The 16,479-nt window shown below is 48.1% G+C and overlaps 1 protein-coding gene and 1 long non-coding RNA gene across 2 annotated transcripts in view; one reads left to right on the forward strand and one right to left on the reverse strand.

Moving 5' to 3' along the window:
* Window positions 1-16,479, reverse strand: part of PLXNA4 (plexin A4) — a 648,412-nt gene that overhangs the window by 332,862 nt on the left and 299,071 nt on the right. The window lies entirely within an intron of this gene.
* LOC145523144 (uncharacterized) lies at window positions 5,626-10,373 on the forward strand. Its single transcript, XR_014066382.1, has 4 exons — window positions 5,626-5,833; window positions 6,809-6,898; window positions 9,827-10,139; window positions 10,225-10,373. It is a non-coding gene; the product is annotated as an uncharacterized LOC145523144 (long non-coding RNA).

Consider the following 16,479-nt stretch of genomic DNA (forward strand, 5'->3'; position numbering starts at 1 on the left):
CACCGGGCAGCCCGGTGCCCGGCTTTGCTGAGGTGGCTGCTAGTGTAGGGTGGGAGGGACTGTGAGGTCTGAGTGAGGGTGCGCCTTTCTGTGGATGTGCAGCCCCCAGCCACACACAGCGAGGACTTGGCTGGACATACCTGCAGTGCACCCATGCTACATCATTTTTTTTAAAGTACAGAGAAGCTGACAGTTGCCATTCCCACTCCCACAGAATGAATAAGGGCACCTTTGGGCCCTTCCAGGGGCATCTCCTCAAGCTGGGTTCTCATTAACTTCCTGATCTGGCCAGACAGACCACCTCCCCACCACCACCCTTACACCCACAGCTACTTTCCACACTTGCTACCTGCTCCTTCTTCCCTGTTATCTATGGAGCAGATGAGCAGAGGTTTGTTTGGAGTAACTCACATGCATAGCATCTTGATGTTCTTAACAGCCTTCTCCCTGGAATTGGATGGGCGTGCCTGCCGTGGTGTCCATTTATTCAACCCATAGCAGGGACCTCAGACACAGAGATGCATCCAGCTGCCTAGGGGGTGGTGCTTGAGTGACTATCTCCTTTGTGCAAACCAGGAATTATTGCATTATCTTCGTTGATAAGATATGAACTGCTGCTATGACAGGATACAACAGACTGGGTGGCTTGTAAACAACACAAATCTATTTCTTACAGCTCTGGAGGCTGAGTCCAAAATCAAGGAGCCAGCAGATTCTGATCTAGTGAGGTCCCTCCTCCTGGTTCATAGCCGACTGTCATCTCTCTGTGTCTTCACATGGCAGAAGGGGTGAGGGAACTCTCTGGGGCTTCCTTTATAAAGACACTAATCCCATCCATGAGGGCCCCACCCTCATGACCTAAGCTCCTCTGAAAGGCCCCACCTCCTAACACCATTACACTGGGGATTAAGTTCCAACATGTGAATTTGAGGGATACCCATATTCTGTCCATAGCACATGGTCACCCCTGCATGACTATGACACTCACTTCCGAATAGATGATGGCATTTTCATAACCACATTGTTCACAGCCTCTTGGGCTCACAGGATAAGGTGATAAAATCCAGGCCATAGTTACAGGGTTAAATTCACAAGTTCTTCATAAAGGGGATTGTTTGCCCCACTCTAAAAGCTGAGCTGACATCTGCCTAATGGATTCAACTCAGTCCTGCATCATGTTAGTGAGAGCACACCAGGCCAGATGGAGGCAGGGTGGCCAGCGTGCCAAGACTGAGATACCAGGTTTGTTCTTGGGCGTAACCAAGTCTGACTTCCCCTCTCCTTGAGCCATAAATGAATAAGAGTACTAGGTGCCTGGGCTTCCCAGGTGGCTCAGTGGTAAAGAATTTACCTACCAATGCAGGAGACATGGGTTCAATCCCTGGGTCAGGAAAATCCCCTGGAGAAGGAAATGGCAACCCACCCCAATATTCTTGCCTAGAGAATCCTATGGACAGAGGAGCCTGGTGGGCTACAGTCCATGGTGTCGCAAAAGAGTTGGACATGACTGAGTGACTCAGCACAATCACTAGGTGCTCCAGGTGTTGGTGGTTAAATGAGATATCACATGTAGCAGCCTTAGAACAGAGACTGCCCGTCATGCTCAGCAGTAAAGATGAGGTCAGGACAACCAACATCTCCATAAAACCCTGCATTCAACCTAACAGCAGCTCAGGCAGCAAGGCACCGTGACCATCCCTTTACATATGAAGAAGGGCAAACCTCAGGCCATTGAACTCTGCCCCACATCACACAGAGACTGGGAAGCAAACTTATGGAAGAGTGGAATTTTCTGGTTCCATCCAAGGAGCCCAGAAGACAGGAAACCTAGTGAAGGCCTTCAAACTGCCCCAAGAAAGGAAAGGAAATTAACTTTATTCTCAGTCACCATAATTAGCATTTTAAATATGAATATAAAATAATGGCTGTTTCCATATAGTTGGTAGTAACTATCCTGGTTATTCCCTTTTATTCTCCCCAAACCCCTACATGGTTTGTATTTTATAGAAATGGAACAGCAAGAAAGTGAGGTAACTGGTCTAAGGCTGCACGATGAATAAATGGCAAATTTAAGGTTTCAGCCCAAGGCTAGCTGCCCTGGGCACCCTTGCCCTTGGCAGCATGGTTGGCATGGATGTGAATACCTTTGAATTTCTCAGCAGGTCCCATGCCTGGACTTTCCATTCCTCTCTCTCCCCACCCACATCCATCATGTGCATTTTCATTAGGCATCTTTGCCCAGTGATCTGTTGATTTGTTATATTAGAATTGCAAACAAATGCTCTCATTCTGTCCTCTTGCTCCCCCCTCTCCTGCCCTCCTGGCATCTGGAATTCAGCATTGATTTTTCTGGCCCCGCTCCACTGCCTGATTGACACTCCTGGTTGATTTCACCTTAGAGGCCTTCAGTAGACTTTCCAGGCTCCCACAGGAGCTGGGTTGGAATAGCACATCATCTGGATCAGGGGTCCCCAACCTCTGTGCCAGGGACTGATACCTCCTGTCAGATCAGGGGTGGTGTTAGATTAGAAATAAAATACACAATAAATTTAATGCACTAGAATCATCCTGAAACCATTTTCCTAAATTCCAGTCCATGGAAAAATTGTCTTTCACGAAATCAGTCTCTGGTGCCAAAAAGGTTGAGGACCACTGACCTGGAAAAGCTGAATTGAACCACGTCCCCACCCCCATGCTTACCTGCTCATGGATGCCAAGACTCAGTGCCCCCTAGATTCTGTTCCCAATGTACCTAGTGGATGGGCACACACTCCTCAATCCATCAGGGATCTCAACATGTAGGGGAACAGGGGGAATTGCAAGAAATGCATATCCTTATAAGGTAGGATCAGTAAGCCTTGACCTCTTAAGTACTGACGTTTTCAACCAGACCTGGGTAATTCGACATCTTGTAGATGACGAAGGGGATTATCCTGGAGCAAAACGGATCAGAAGGTATGAGGAAGAAGGGCTCAATGAGTAGGGTGGAAAGGCAGTGGGATACGATCTTGAAAACAGAGGGGTCCTGATCTCTAACCCATCAGAAACCTTCAGAGAAGTTTTTAAAAAATGGACTTAATAATCCTCAGAGGTCATCTAAGCCAGTCCTCTGTCCAGGCCACACAGCATGTCTCAAAAAGATGAGCTTCTCTCCTAAGTTTAAGAACTCAACTGCATAGACTCTCTCTCTCTCAACTTTCAGTTTTTGTCTCTGATCATTCTGTTGGGGTACCAGGTACCAAATAGAGCTACATTTTTCTTTCCTGAACTTTCCATCCTGAGTGGATGCTGCCCAGTGATACCCAAGCTGGAATTTTATGGAAGCCATCACTCTGCCAATAATATCTGGACCCAGTGCTCTGTTAAGTGGTTGGTGGATGACCAGCTCAACAGGGAGGAGACTTGTAGTGGCAGGCCAGCTCAGGACAGCCGAGTGTTAAATTTTAGAGATTCTGGGATCTGGCCATTAAATCATTGGTAGTTTGAGCTCATCAGAGAGGGAACAATTATACAACAGAAACTGGCATAAATCAGGGCATTATAAAATGCTATAAATCAGGACTTTTTTTCCTGGAGAATGAGGGGTTTATTGAAACGAGTGCCCAGTCGGGTGATAAGCTTAAATAGAGGCAGAAGGCAAAGAACAGGTGGAGTAAAAGATAGAAGGGATGGAGGCAAGTCAAGGAATCCACACTCTTTAATCTCTTGGAAAGAACAACCTTTAATTTCATAATCACCCCTCCTCCTCATCTCCTATCCTGGTACAACCTCATTCTCTCTTCATCTATGTCACTTCCTTCCAGGAAAACTATCACTGGTCACACTTTCATACCTAAAATGGGAAAGGTTGAAGAGACAGGTGAATCTTGAGATTCTATCATTTCTCAAAAGCTATAAATTGGAGATAAAAGAACCAGCTAAGAGCACTTGACCAGAGGCTGAATTCTAGATGTACACTTATATGAAGTTTAGCCATGGTTTTCTCAGCTATTCCTTGTATAAATGTTTATTCTACCCAGCCAATTGATGAGCTCATCAAAATCAGAGACTGTACCTTTTATTTCTTATATATTGTTGACGGTGTCTGATAAGGTACCAAAGACAAACAGATAACCCACAAATATTTGGTTTATTCAGTTCAGTTCAGCTCAGTCATGTCTGACTCTTTGTGACCCTATGGACTGTAGCATGCCAGGCTTCCCTGTCCATCATCAGCTCCTGGAGCTTGCTCAAACTCATGTCCATTGAGTCACTGATGCCATCCAACCATCTCATCCTCTGTCATCCCCCTCTCCTCTTGCCTTCAATCTTTCCCAGCATCAGGGTCTTTTCCAATGAGACAGTTCTTTGGCATCAGGTGGCCAAAGTATTAGAGTTTTAGCTTTAGCATCAGTCCTTCTAATGAATATTCAGGACTTTAGGATTGACTTGTTTGATCTCCTTGCTTTCCAAGGGACTCTCAAGAGTCTTCTCCAACACCGCAGTTCAAAAGCATCAATTCTTCAGTGCTCAGCTTTCTTTATGGTCCAACTCGCATATCCATACATTTGGTTTATTAACTGAACTGAATCGAACTGATGATAAACCACCCACCGACTTTTTATCAAGTCCTTGTTTTTTTTTCTAATGAGTTGAAACTTAGCTGTTGGCTAGACAGACAGATACTAGGTCATACATGATCTTGACCTTGGAACTTACTTGAGCTCACGCCTATGGCTCCACCTCATTCCCATTTTCCCAGCGAGCTATCTTCCTTCTTCCCAGTTTCCCAGGATCCTGATCTCCTGTTAAGAATGATTCTATTTGAGACCGTGGCTCTTAGTAAGCTGCTAACTTGGTCACTGATAATACTCAACTGTGTGCCTGAGACACCCCCAGATGAGGGCAACCCAAAGTCTAGTCAGGCCAAGACAACAAAGGGAGCCACCTCCAAAGTGGCTCAGAAGCTAGAGGAACCATCTCCCCAAAACCTCCTGCCTGATTAGTGCTTTTCCCACAGTTGATCCACTACAGGAAAACCAGTACCCAAGGATTTGAAGAGACGTATCCTGGTCTCTGAGCCCCAGCTCTGTGCCCACAAAGGGTGAGATGCACCTCATTTAGAAACCTGTCTTTCTCCAACTTCCCTGTCACACATGGCAGCCTCCATCTCTCATGCTTCTCTTCCTTCCCCAAGCTTCCCCCAGAATCAGGATCAACGTGCCCTTGGTCCCCTGGACTAGAGGCCAAGATGCTCATTCAAATGCTGCCTCTAAAAAGCAGGTCAATTCTCCCCAGTCTCATGACTGCTCTCACCAAAAGCTGCCAGTGGGTGTTCGTGGGTGCCAAGACCTCTCTGAGAATCTTCTTGAAGACTCTGAAGAGTGTTCACTTACCCACTGTTTTTATAGATGACTTCAGAGGGTTCATAAGGAAGCTCAGTGACTCCCAGGCCAGTGACTCCAGATTGAGGACACCAGATGAAACGCCTCTCCGAGTCACACTGTCCATTTCCTTCCAGGACACCAGCTCCTATTTTTCATCTCTTGAATCCCTCCCTATCTCCAGAAAGGAAGAGGACTACTGAATGGGATCCCTCTACATCACAGACTGACATCACAGAGGCTGTGGAAGAGGCTCAGGCTCACACAGTAAGTTACTAAGAGAGCTGAGGTTGGGATGCATATCTGAGGGGCTCTCTCTGGTACTCAAAGCAGCTACATGATGCTGCTACCTGATACAGCTTCCGCAGATCTCAGAAACAACCACATCAAAACCTTGGCCTTCAACTTCCCCTCAGCTAGGAGTTGCAAAAGGTTTCAGAAAGGAAGGAAGTGCCCCTCCCAGGGAGCAGGTAGGTCTCTAAACAGACTAGGCAGAGCATCTCTGTCCATCCTGAACTGACATCTAGAGGACTGATCCTGGAAACGGACACACCACTGACTCCAGCATTAATGGGGGCGTAATAAGAGCCTGTTAATTTTCATCCTGCTCCAACAAGTGGACACATTCACTTCATGCCCCATCCCCAACTCCTCCAACCACTTGGTGGATGGGGAGGGCTGTTCCCCACCAGGCAGCTGCAGGGATGGGAGTTAGGACCCTGCCCTCCCCTCCAGAATCATCTCTGCATGTCCGTGAGTGAAGACGCTGTTCCATTCTGACCTTGAGGTGCTCTGGGCAAGCTGGAGATCCAGAGAGGCCCAAGTGGGTAAATCTGTGCCCAGGCCTTTTGCTTCACAGCTCAGGACCCCAGGCAGGAGCCAAATCTTAGAGGTCTCAGAAAGAAGGTGATTCAAACCTGAGGACAATTCCTGGATGACACTCTCTTCTGTATCCATCCTTCCAAATAGGGATTGTATAAACTCAAATGTTCCTGGTTGCTAATTCGAGATAGGCTCCTACCCACTGAGACCTGCCCCATCCTTTTAAATGGCAATTGGCTCCTACACCTACAGGAGACCATGTACTGATGGAAAGTAAGAGGCCAGGTAGAGTGAGCCCAGACCTCAATGAATCAGGGCTCACCCTTCACAGCTGAAGCATTATCCATGCTGGCCAAGAGTGTTCACCCAGTGAGCAGTGAGCTGTTTTCTGCCTCCATGTCCTCTGGCTGAGGTCTGCTTTTGGCTCCCTCTTCACTGCACCCCCATCCTAAGGCTTCTAGGGGTTTCCACAGGAAGGGAGCTGGAGGCAGTGGCAGTGTCCTTCCAACCAGCATCACCTCCACCACCTACTCCCAAGTAAAAGTTTTGGAGAGGGCTCTCTTACACTGTTTTCTAGCGAGGAAAGAACTTTTCTTTTATGGCTCCCTTGGATTTTGTTGTAGGTTGTGTCTGCTGTGACCGGAGGGGAGAGAGCAGTGGGGTGAGCTGTCAAGACTCATTTTTGCCTGTGGAGAGTTTTCTAGAAGAGGGAGGTGAGAGCTTGATCCCTGGACCCAGTGGGATGCCAGGTTGGGAAGGCCATGCCAGGCCCACTCAGAGAGAGCAAGCTTGCATGCTTTGGCTGCCTCAGCAGCCCAGAACTGACCAGGCACACCAGGCTGGGGTCCCCAGGTACAGGGGTGGGGTGTGGGGGCTGTACAAGTTTATTGCACCAATGATCCTCCTAGAGATAATGGTCAATGAGCCTCCTTTTCTTAAATAAAATTTCTGCTTCCCTCAGGGTTAGATTGGACATTCTTCCAAAATGAGGCTCAAGGCATCAGATACCAAAACATTACATCACATTTACTGCTCTTTTTCTTCCCCCAAAGTCCCCTCCTCATTCCAAAAAGGCACTCTGGAAGGACATATAAGTGATTCTTGGCCTTTCTCTTGGAGTAGTCATGAGTTTATTTTTGTCTCAAATCTGGCTGAGCTTTAAGAGTCAGAGAAAAGGCAAGAAGATGTTTTCCTCCCCTTACTATGACTATGGGGGAAATGTTTCCAAAAAAACTCAAAAACAGTTATCTGTCATCATCTCCCCACTGGAGCACCCTAGCACCATGTATCTAAGACAAAAGGAAATCAATCCAGGATCGAGAGATGGAAGAGGCAGGAAGAAAAGGCAAGGCTTCTGCTTCCCATCTTAGGGTCCCACCTGCTACCAAGTCCTTCAGGCCTTCTCAACCCAGGGGAGCAAGCCCAGGCTCATTCCCAGAAAGCAGAAATGAGTGGGGCTCCAACAGCAAGGGGAAAAGATCATAAGATGGTCTAACACTGGAAAAGCAATGGTGGCCATGTGTGCTGCAGAGTCCAAAAAGATATGGCACAGAGCAAGCTTCTAGGCTCAGATCCCTCCCAGAAATGGTCACTAAAGAGCACTCACACACAATGGGCTTCCCTGGTGGCTCAGCGGCAAAAAATCCACCTGTAATGCAGGAGCCACTTGAGACACAGGTTCGATCCCTGGGTGGGGAAGATCCCCTGGAGGAGGGCATGGGTACCCACTCCAGTATTCTTGCTGGGAGAATCCCATGGACAGAGGAGCCTGGCAGGCTACAGTCCATAGGGTCACAAAGAGTTGGACATGACTGAGCAACTGAGCACACACACACATACACTGTGAAGTGTGGTATGAGAAGCGTGAGGGGCAGGTACCCAGCCCCTAGGAAGAGGATGTTTTGGCCTCCCGTCCATGTAGGGAAAGACACAGAGGAAGGCAACACCCACATCTGCTCATGAGCAACTCAATCCAACCCCAGCTCTCTGGTCTCAAGCAGGGAAGGGTCGGGAGGATAGGAACACCAGCGTGGGGGACCAGGGGAACAAGTATCAGCTGGAAGAAGGCTCCCAAGATGGTCGGAAATGAAGGCCCTAATTATATTCTTCCATTGGCTATGACCTGGGGTCACAACACACCAGCAATTATTTACTCTGCCAAAGTGATTGGGGAATTGGGGCCAGGGAACTGATGCGCTGGGGTAGAGGGACACAGGGGTACGGAAGATGAGGCTGGTGATGGGAAAGATACTCTTTTTGCATCTGACTGTTCCTAATTGGGGTCAGCACAGGCCTCAGTGAGGGAGCTGTACCCTCACCTGGGTCTACTCTTCAGTCTTGATGAAGTATCTGGAGGCCCAAATATGAAAAGAGAATGAAAGGGAAAAAGAGAGAATGTCAAAGAAACAGTTGCCCATTAACAGGTGAGAAGCCTACATAAATCTGAGAGAAGATGGAGCAGATTCAACAAACTGCCCTACACCCCCCAGGATGAGAGCAGAAAAATCAGTTCAGGCAGGTAGGACAACAGCAAAGACAGGACAGGTTGGAGAGAGAAGGTGACACAGACCCTAGCCAGGGCTAGATGCTGTGCTTCTCTGAGTGTGGCCCTGGACCAGTAGCAGCAGTACCACCTGGAAGCTTGCTAAAAATGCAACTTCTCAGGTCCTACTCTGGGGGCTTTCCAGGTGGCACAAGTGGTAAAGAATCCACCTGCCAGTGCAGGAGACATAAGAGACTTGGGTTCGATCCTTGGGTCAGGAAGATACCTTGGTGAAGGAAATAGCAACCCACACCAGTATTTCTGCCTGGAGAATCCCATGGACAGAGGAGCCTGGCGGGCTATAGTCCATAGGGTCGCAATGAGTCGGACACGACTGAAGTGACTTAGCACACATCCACGCACGCACTCTGAGTGTATTGAATCAGAAACCGGGGCTGGGGCCTGGCAATCTGTGTGTTGACCAGCCCCCACCCCACCCCACCTGGGTGATTCTGTATCACATTTAAGTCTGAGAACCACTCTGTAGGGAAAGGGGATTCCAATTTGGGGTTCCATCCTTTGCCGCTAGTGAGTTTCTTCAAATTTTGTGTTCAAAACACCCCTTGAGACTGGACATTGCTTTCCATGAAAATAGAATCATTTTATAGACAGAGATTTTGTCTTTGACCACATCAGCAGAAATGACCTTTGAGTGTAGTTCTTTCAGAAGTGGCAGAATGAGGTTTGCATGGAGCACTCAGCACACCCTTGTCTCAGCTCCCTTGCATGAACATCCCTTGCATGAACAGCAGGTATGTGACAAGTAGCCCATTGGGTACAGGGTGCCTCTCATCAGCACACTGTCCTGTATGCAGGGGTGACAGTGGTATCAGGACTGAAACTGAAAGTAAAGGAAGCAAGTGTTGAGCACCTACTATGTGCCAGCCACTGCCCTGGGCATTACACACACACGGGATCCCATTTAATCCCCACAATAGCCTGATGGTGTGCCTAGGAAAACACACGCAAAGGGGTGAAGTAATTTGATGGAGGCCACACAACTATTGTCTCCTGTTTGTGTCACTATGTTGCATTGCCTTTTTCTCTAAAATTATTAAAAGAATAGCCCCTCAACCCAAATCCTCCATTTTCTTTGCAGTTAATTTGCAAGCCATGACACCCAGAGCTGCCTCATCAGCCATGCACGACAAAGAGCTCGAGTTCTGTGAGGGGCATGCTGTGGCTCTGCCAGAGCTGGCTGGAAAATGGCTCTACAGAGAGTGGGTGGAGACAACCTTGTTATAGACTGAACCGTGTCTTCTAAAATTCGTACACTGACCTCTTCACCATAGCACCTCAAAATGTACTGGGTTGGCCAAAAAGACTGTTTGAGATGTTTCCATAAAACGTTATGGAAAAACCTGAACAAATTTTTTGGCCAACCGAATATTTAGAGATAAGGTCTTTCAAAGGTAAGTAAAGTAAAATGAGGTCATTAGGGTGGGTCTTAATCCAGTATGGCTGACATCCTTATAAGAAGGGGAAATGTGGCCACAGACAGGTGCAGAGGGAAGGCCATGTGAAGACAAAGACAGCCGTCCACAAGCCGAGGAGACAAGTCTTGGCAGGATCCCTCCCTGCCAACCCCTTGACCTTGGACTTCCAGCCTCCAGAGCTACGAGACGATAAACCTCTGCTGTAAGCCACCCAGTCTGTGGGCCTCTGTTATGGCTGCCCCCTCCTGTCCCCACTGGGAGCTGTCCCCCTTCTCACAGCGCCTGCCGTCCCCCCTGGGCCTGATTCTGGCCAGCGGTGCAGGCGCCCCGCATCCTGGCCCTGGGCAGGGGCTGGAGGCTGCAGAGGTGGCCCCTCCTGCCTGCAGAGGGGCCAGGACCGCAGGGAGACAGGAGGTTCTGGGGGGCAGCACTGCCTTCAGGGCCCAGCCTCTCTGGGCTCCCTGTGCACACACGGCAAGTGCTTACTTCAGCCATTCCGGGGTTTACCTCCTGTCTGGCAGGTGCCCAGAGAGAGAGAGAGAGAGCACAAAGCCCTGACCATGGAGGAAGGAAAAGCCCAGAGATAAAGGGAGATTCACAAGAACAAGTTACCTTCAAGAGAGAGAGAGCGGGGAGGGGCCGCTGGCTCCCGCCCTGTGCAGAAGGGATGGGCAGGGGGTGGGTAGTAGCTGTGTGGGAAGCAGAACTGAAGCGGAGGGAGAAAGGGCCAGCTCACAGCCAAGCATGCCGGCATCTACACCACACATGTACACACACACACACACACACACACACACACACAACTACAGGGGTGCTGCTTGCACTTAACAATTTCAGACACGGCAGATCCCATTGCCCTCACACATACACCCGCACTCCCACACCAGGCACAGTCTACACATCTTTGGGGTGCACCCACAAGCTAGCTGCTGAATAAGGGTGCCCCTTAGAGGATTCCCCCCTTTGCATTCACCACATACTCTCTTGTTCTGGCCTGCAGAACCGGGCCTCCAGCACGCAGCTGTGAAGAGAGTTATACAACCACAGGGCCTGCCAGGACACTCCCTGGAGCCTGGCAGAGGGGAGGGGAATGTGGCCCAGACTCTCCACAGCTAGTATGGGCCATAGGTGCACGGCTCCCAGTAAGCAGACTCGCAGCTTCTGCCCCCCTGTCCTCTCGTCCCCTCTCCCATCTCAGGAGACTGAGGATGGGTGTGAGGAACACGTGGAGTTGTCAGGAGAACAACAGAGGCGAGGCTGGACTCTGCAGCTTGATGCACCACCAGAGAAGGCGGCCCCTTTCCTGCCTCTGGGCCTGAAATAGGGTTGACCAGGGAGTAGGAGGGAGGCTGAGCCACTTGGATCTAATTACTGTAGAAGTAGTTTGGTGGTGCTTGTTTGCTTCCTCCCTGTTCTCTTTTTCCAAGACCAGGAGCTCTCTCTGCATTGTCTCTCTACCATTTCCTCGGAAGAGGTTGAGGGGCAGAGCAAAGCCAAAACAACCAGAGGGGCTAATCAAGCGGGTCTGGATGGTGATGGGATTACAGTCAGTGACAAATGTTATTAGGAAGCTCTAACCGTGCCCAGATAAGTGTGTGACGGGAAGATAACAACTCAGCTGTGAGGCGGCTGGCCACCCGGGAGCCCTTAGACTGAGCCCTGATGGGGCCCGGAAGAGAGGGGAGGGGGCGGGGAGGAGCTGATGAATCAATCAGAGGCTGAAGGCGGGACTCCCTCTCCATTCACACGGGAGGACCACCCTCAGACCAGCTCCCGCTCCCCCAGGGGAGCCCTGGGTGGGACTGGAGATGACCCACATGTTCCCAGGAAGATAACAAATACCATCCTATTTGTTTCACACTTCCATTTACACTTAAATGGTTCTATGTGTTGTAAACCTCACCATTTCTGTTTGGATCTTCTGAATACATTCTGCCAACTCTGGATCCTTTCTCCCATGTCACAAAAACAGATGGAGTTTGGAACTTTCCCACTGGTACCTAAGGGTCCTGCATTTCTTTAAACTTTCTACTTTGAAGTAATTCTAGATTTGCAGAAGACTTGCAAAGATAATACAGAAAGCTCCCATATGTGTGTGCTTAGTCGCTCAGTCGAGTCTGACTCCTTGCAATGCCATGGACTGTAGCCCACCAGGCTCCTCTGTCCATGGGGATTCTCCAGGCAAGAATACTGGAGTGAGTTGCCATGCCCTCCTCCAGGGGATCTTCCCAACCCAGGGATCAAACCCAGGTCTCCGGTATTGCAGGCCGATCAAGCTCCCATATATCCTTCCCCTAATGTTAATATCATACATCACCATGGTATAATTCCCAAGACAAAGTTGGCTAAACTATAGGCTTTGTTTGGATTTCACCAGTTTTTCTATTAACGTCCATTTTCTGTTCCAGGACTCAATCCGAGATCCCACATTGCACTTAGAGTGACTTATATTTTGAAATTTTCCTTCCTATCCATCTGAGAGTTTTTGTTACCAAAGTAACAAAGTGAATTAACAATTTGATGAAACGATTCGTCATCTATCCTTTAAATATATTTCTCTGGTCCCACCCAGTGACTTTTTCACACAATGCAATGAGAAGCATAGAGAGTGGCAGAACAATTCGGCAACCTTGTGATGTAGGATGATGATGCTTTACGAAGGTGGTTATTATGGATAACATGGTGAAAATCAAGATACAAGGCTGAGTAACGGCTCCCAGGGACATCCAGGTGTTAATCCCTGGAACCTGTGATTTACCTTACACAGAAAAAGAGATTTTGCAGATGTGATTAAGTTAAAGGTCTTGTGATGAGGAGACTCTCCTGGGCCATGTGGGTGGGAGGGTCCTATATGCAATAACAAGTGTCCTTATAGGAAGGTGGCAGAGGGAGCTTTGGCTACACAGAGGAGAAGGCAATGGGAAGACAGAGCCAAGATTGAAAGCTGCTATGCTGATCTGTCCCTAAAGATGAAAGAGGGAGCCATGAGCCAAGGAATGCAGCTCTAGAAGCTTGAAAAGGCAAGGAGATAGAAATGGACTCCCCTCTAGGGCCTCTGGAGGGAGCATGGTCTTACTAACACCTTGATTTTGACCCATTGAGACACATTTTGTACTTCTCACCACGAGAACTGTAAGAGAATAAGTCTGTATTGGTATAAGCACCAACTTTGTAGACATTTATTACAGCAGCCATAGGAAATTACTATGCAGATGATATCACCCTAATGGCAGAAAGCGAAGTGGTATTAAAAAGCCTCTTGATGAAAGTGAAAGAGGAGAGTGAAAAAGCTGGCTTAAAACTCAACATTCAAAAAACTAAAATCATGGCATCTGGCCCCATCACTTCATGGCCAATAGAAGGGCAAAAGGTGGGAGCAGCGACAGACTTTATTTTTTTGGATTCCAAAATCATTATGGATGGTGATGGCAATCACACAACTAAAAGATGCTTGATCCCTGGAAGAAAAGCTATGACAAACCTAGACAGCATATCAAAAAGCAGAGACATCACTTGGCCAACAAAGGTCTGTATAGTCAAAGCGATGGTTTTCCCAGCAGTCATGTACAGCTGTGAGAGTTGGACCATAAAGAAGGCTGAGTGCCAAGGAATTGATGCTTTTAAATTGTGGTTCTAAAGAAGACTCTTGAGAGTCCTTTGCACAGCAAGAGGATCAAACCAGTCAATCCTAAAGGAAATCAACCTTGAATATTCATTGGAGGACTGATGCTGAAGATGAAGCTCCAATACTTTGGCTACCTGATGCGAAAAGCCAACTCATTGGAAAAGACCCTGATAATGGGGAAGATTGAAGGCAGGAGGAGAAGTGGGTGACAGAGGATGAGATGGTTGGATGGCATCATTGACTCAATGGACATGAGTTTGAGCAAACTCTAGAAGATAGTGAGGGACAGGAAAGCCTGGTGTGCTGCAGTCCATGGGGTTGCAAAGAGTCAGGACATGACTTAGTGATTAAGCATCTGTTCATAAAAGGCAAAAGTGGGAAACCATTCAAATGCTCATCAACAATGAAACAGAAAAGTAAATTTTAGTATAGTCCACAATGGAGTGCTACACAAACACAAAAATGAAAAAGCTGCAACTCTGTGCAGTGACAGAAATCCGTCTTGAATAAAAGACAGAAAAATGAATAGACATGAGACAGTGGATGTGTGATTCCATTTGTACAAAGTACAAAACCAGAGAACCTAATCTGTGCTGTGAGAGATCCAGAGGGTGGCCACCCTAGGGAGGGTAGGGGTAAAGACCAGAATGGGGCGGGGCGGGGGGTGGCGCATGGTGGGGACTATTTTGATTCTTGATTTGGGTACAGGTTACATGGCGAAGTCCTGCACGTGAAAACTCACTGAGGCGTACACTTAAGAGGTGTGCCCTTCCCTGTATGAATATGACAGTTCAGTAAGAAGTTATTGAAGAAATCAAAGTTGGGAAACGGTTCCCCCACCAAGCCTATCCATTCCCCAAGCCACTGCAGCGGAGAGCTGGGCTAAATGCCGAACAGGACAAACATAGCCAACAAGGTCTGCCTATTACCATAATTACATCTCTGGGAACGTGCAAAGCCCTCATTTTCCTTTCATGTCTATAATGTTGTGGGGACATGGGATGCAATTACAGCCCTGAAACATGCAGCTTAGTGAGCATAAATGCATACATTTCCGAGAGCCTGGGTGAGGCAGGTCCACTCACACGGCGTGACCGTTGCAGAGCGCAGCCCAGCCTCCACCTGCCTCCTCCCATCCAGCCATGAACCTCTTAGACACGTTGGGCTGCTTCTCTGAACAAAGACAGCAACTTTGGGGGCAAATTTTTGGGGACAGAATCCCTAATTTAAAAATTGCGTGAAAAAGCACAGGGCAAGATTGTAACTAAAATCTTCTTTTTAACACCAGTAAGATTTTTTGTTTAGGAAAGAACCCCCTATCTTCTTTTCCTATTTGAATTTCAATCCCTTAGTCATACTCTATCATTCAAGAGATGCTGAGAATGGCAGCAAATGTGAAGTGGAATGATCATATTTCCTTGACAGTACAGAGAGGAATGCCGGGGACAGAGAGGTGTAAATGGGCTAGAGTAAATTTGATTTTGTAAGATTCTTTCAGGTGAAGCACCAGAGGGTGTTAGTGATGCTGTGAGAAGAAGATGGATGAGGGTCCAGTCCTGAGATTTTGTGGGGGTTTATTCCCCTTGGGAATTTCCAATCCATAGTCCCACTCCTCCAGACATTCTGGCCAATGGTCAGCGTGTTGGAGAATCTGGGCTTGTTTCATCGGCAGCCCAAGTAAGCACTGACCAGAGGGTAAACCCAGGGGGGTAGGGGTAGGGGGGTGAGGAGCCTGATGTGAAATGGGAAACTCCTCTGCATTTAATGCAAACTATCCCTGGTGGCTCAGCAGTAAAACAAAAACAAAAACAAAAAAACCCCACCTGCCAATGCAGGAGCCTCTGTTTTGATCCCTGGGTCAGGAAGATCCCCTAGAGGAGGAAATGGCAACCTACTCCAGTCTTCTTGCCTAGAGAATCCCATGGACAGAGGAGCCTGGAGGGCTATAGTCCATGGGGTTGCAAAAGAGTCGGACACAACTGAAGCGACTAAACAACAATCCGAGAACAAAGTAGAAATCATCTTTCAATCATCTGGCTTCAATTACCCACATCACATCTCCCTTCCAGAAGTGCAGATAACTGGAGTTGACTAAACTGCAAATATGCCTAATTTTCAAATTCATGTCTGTACAAAGTAGTGAGCCCACACCTGGCCCCTTCTCTAATCCCCCCCCAACCCAAGGATCACACTTACACTCACTCTGGCAATACGTCACCCTGCCAGCCTGTGAGGACATGCATGGTGGAGGGGTACCACTCTCAAACTACGTTTTATGTTAAGTTAGTGAATATACCCAGCTTTGTTGCAGGTAAACATTAACACCTTCTGCTTCTCAAAGTCCAGGTATGGAAATTACAAGATGGCAACCAGTGGCAAGAATACTTATGACTACGTACAATACGTGTACAACATAAAAAGAATTCAAATCATAAATTCTCCAAATATTTTCAAGAATAGCTGCATGGCTACCCCTCCCTCCTGGGGCTCCATTGAGTCCACCCCTGGCATGACAGCACTGTAGACTTCAAGGGCTTCAGGTGTCACAGGGTCCCGGGTAAGGTTTCACTAAGGTGGAACCAAGTCAAGTCAACATGCTTGGAGGTGGGCTTCCAGCTGAGAAGTGGACTGGGGGCTTCAAAGCAAGAAGGCAGTGTTTCAAGTCAAAATTGTGTGTATATTGTCCCAGCC

Source organism: Giraffa tippelskirchi, chromosome 10 (genome assembly GCF_054371585.1).
Source record: "Giraffa tippelskirchi isolate mGirTip1 chromosome 10, T2T-mGirTip1v1.2.pri, whole genome shotgun sequence".
Taxonomy (NCBI): Eukaryota; Metazoa; Chordata; class Mammalia; order Artiodactyla; family Giraffidae; genus Giraffa; species Giraffa tippelskirchi.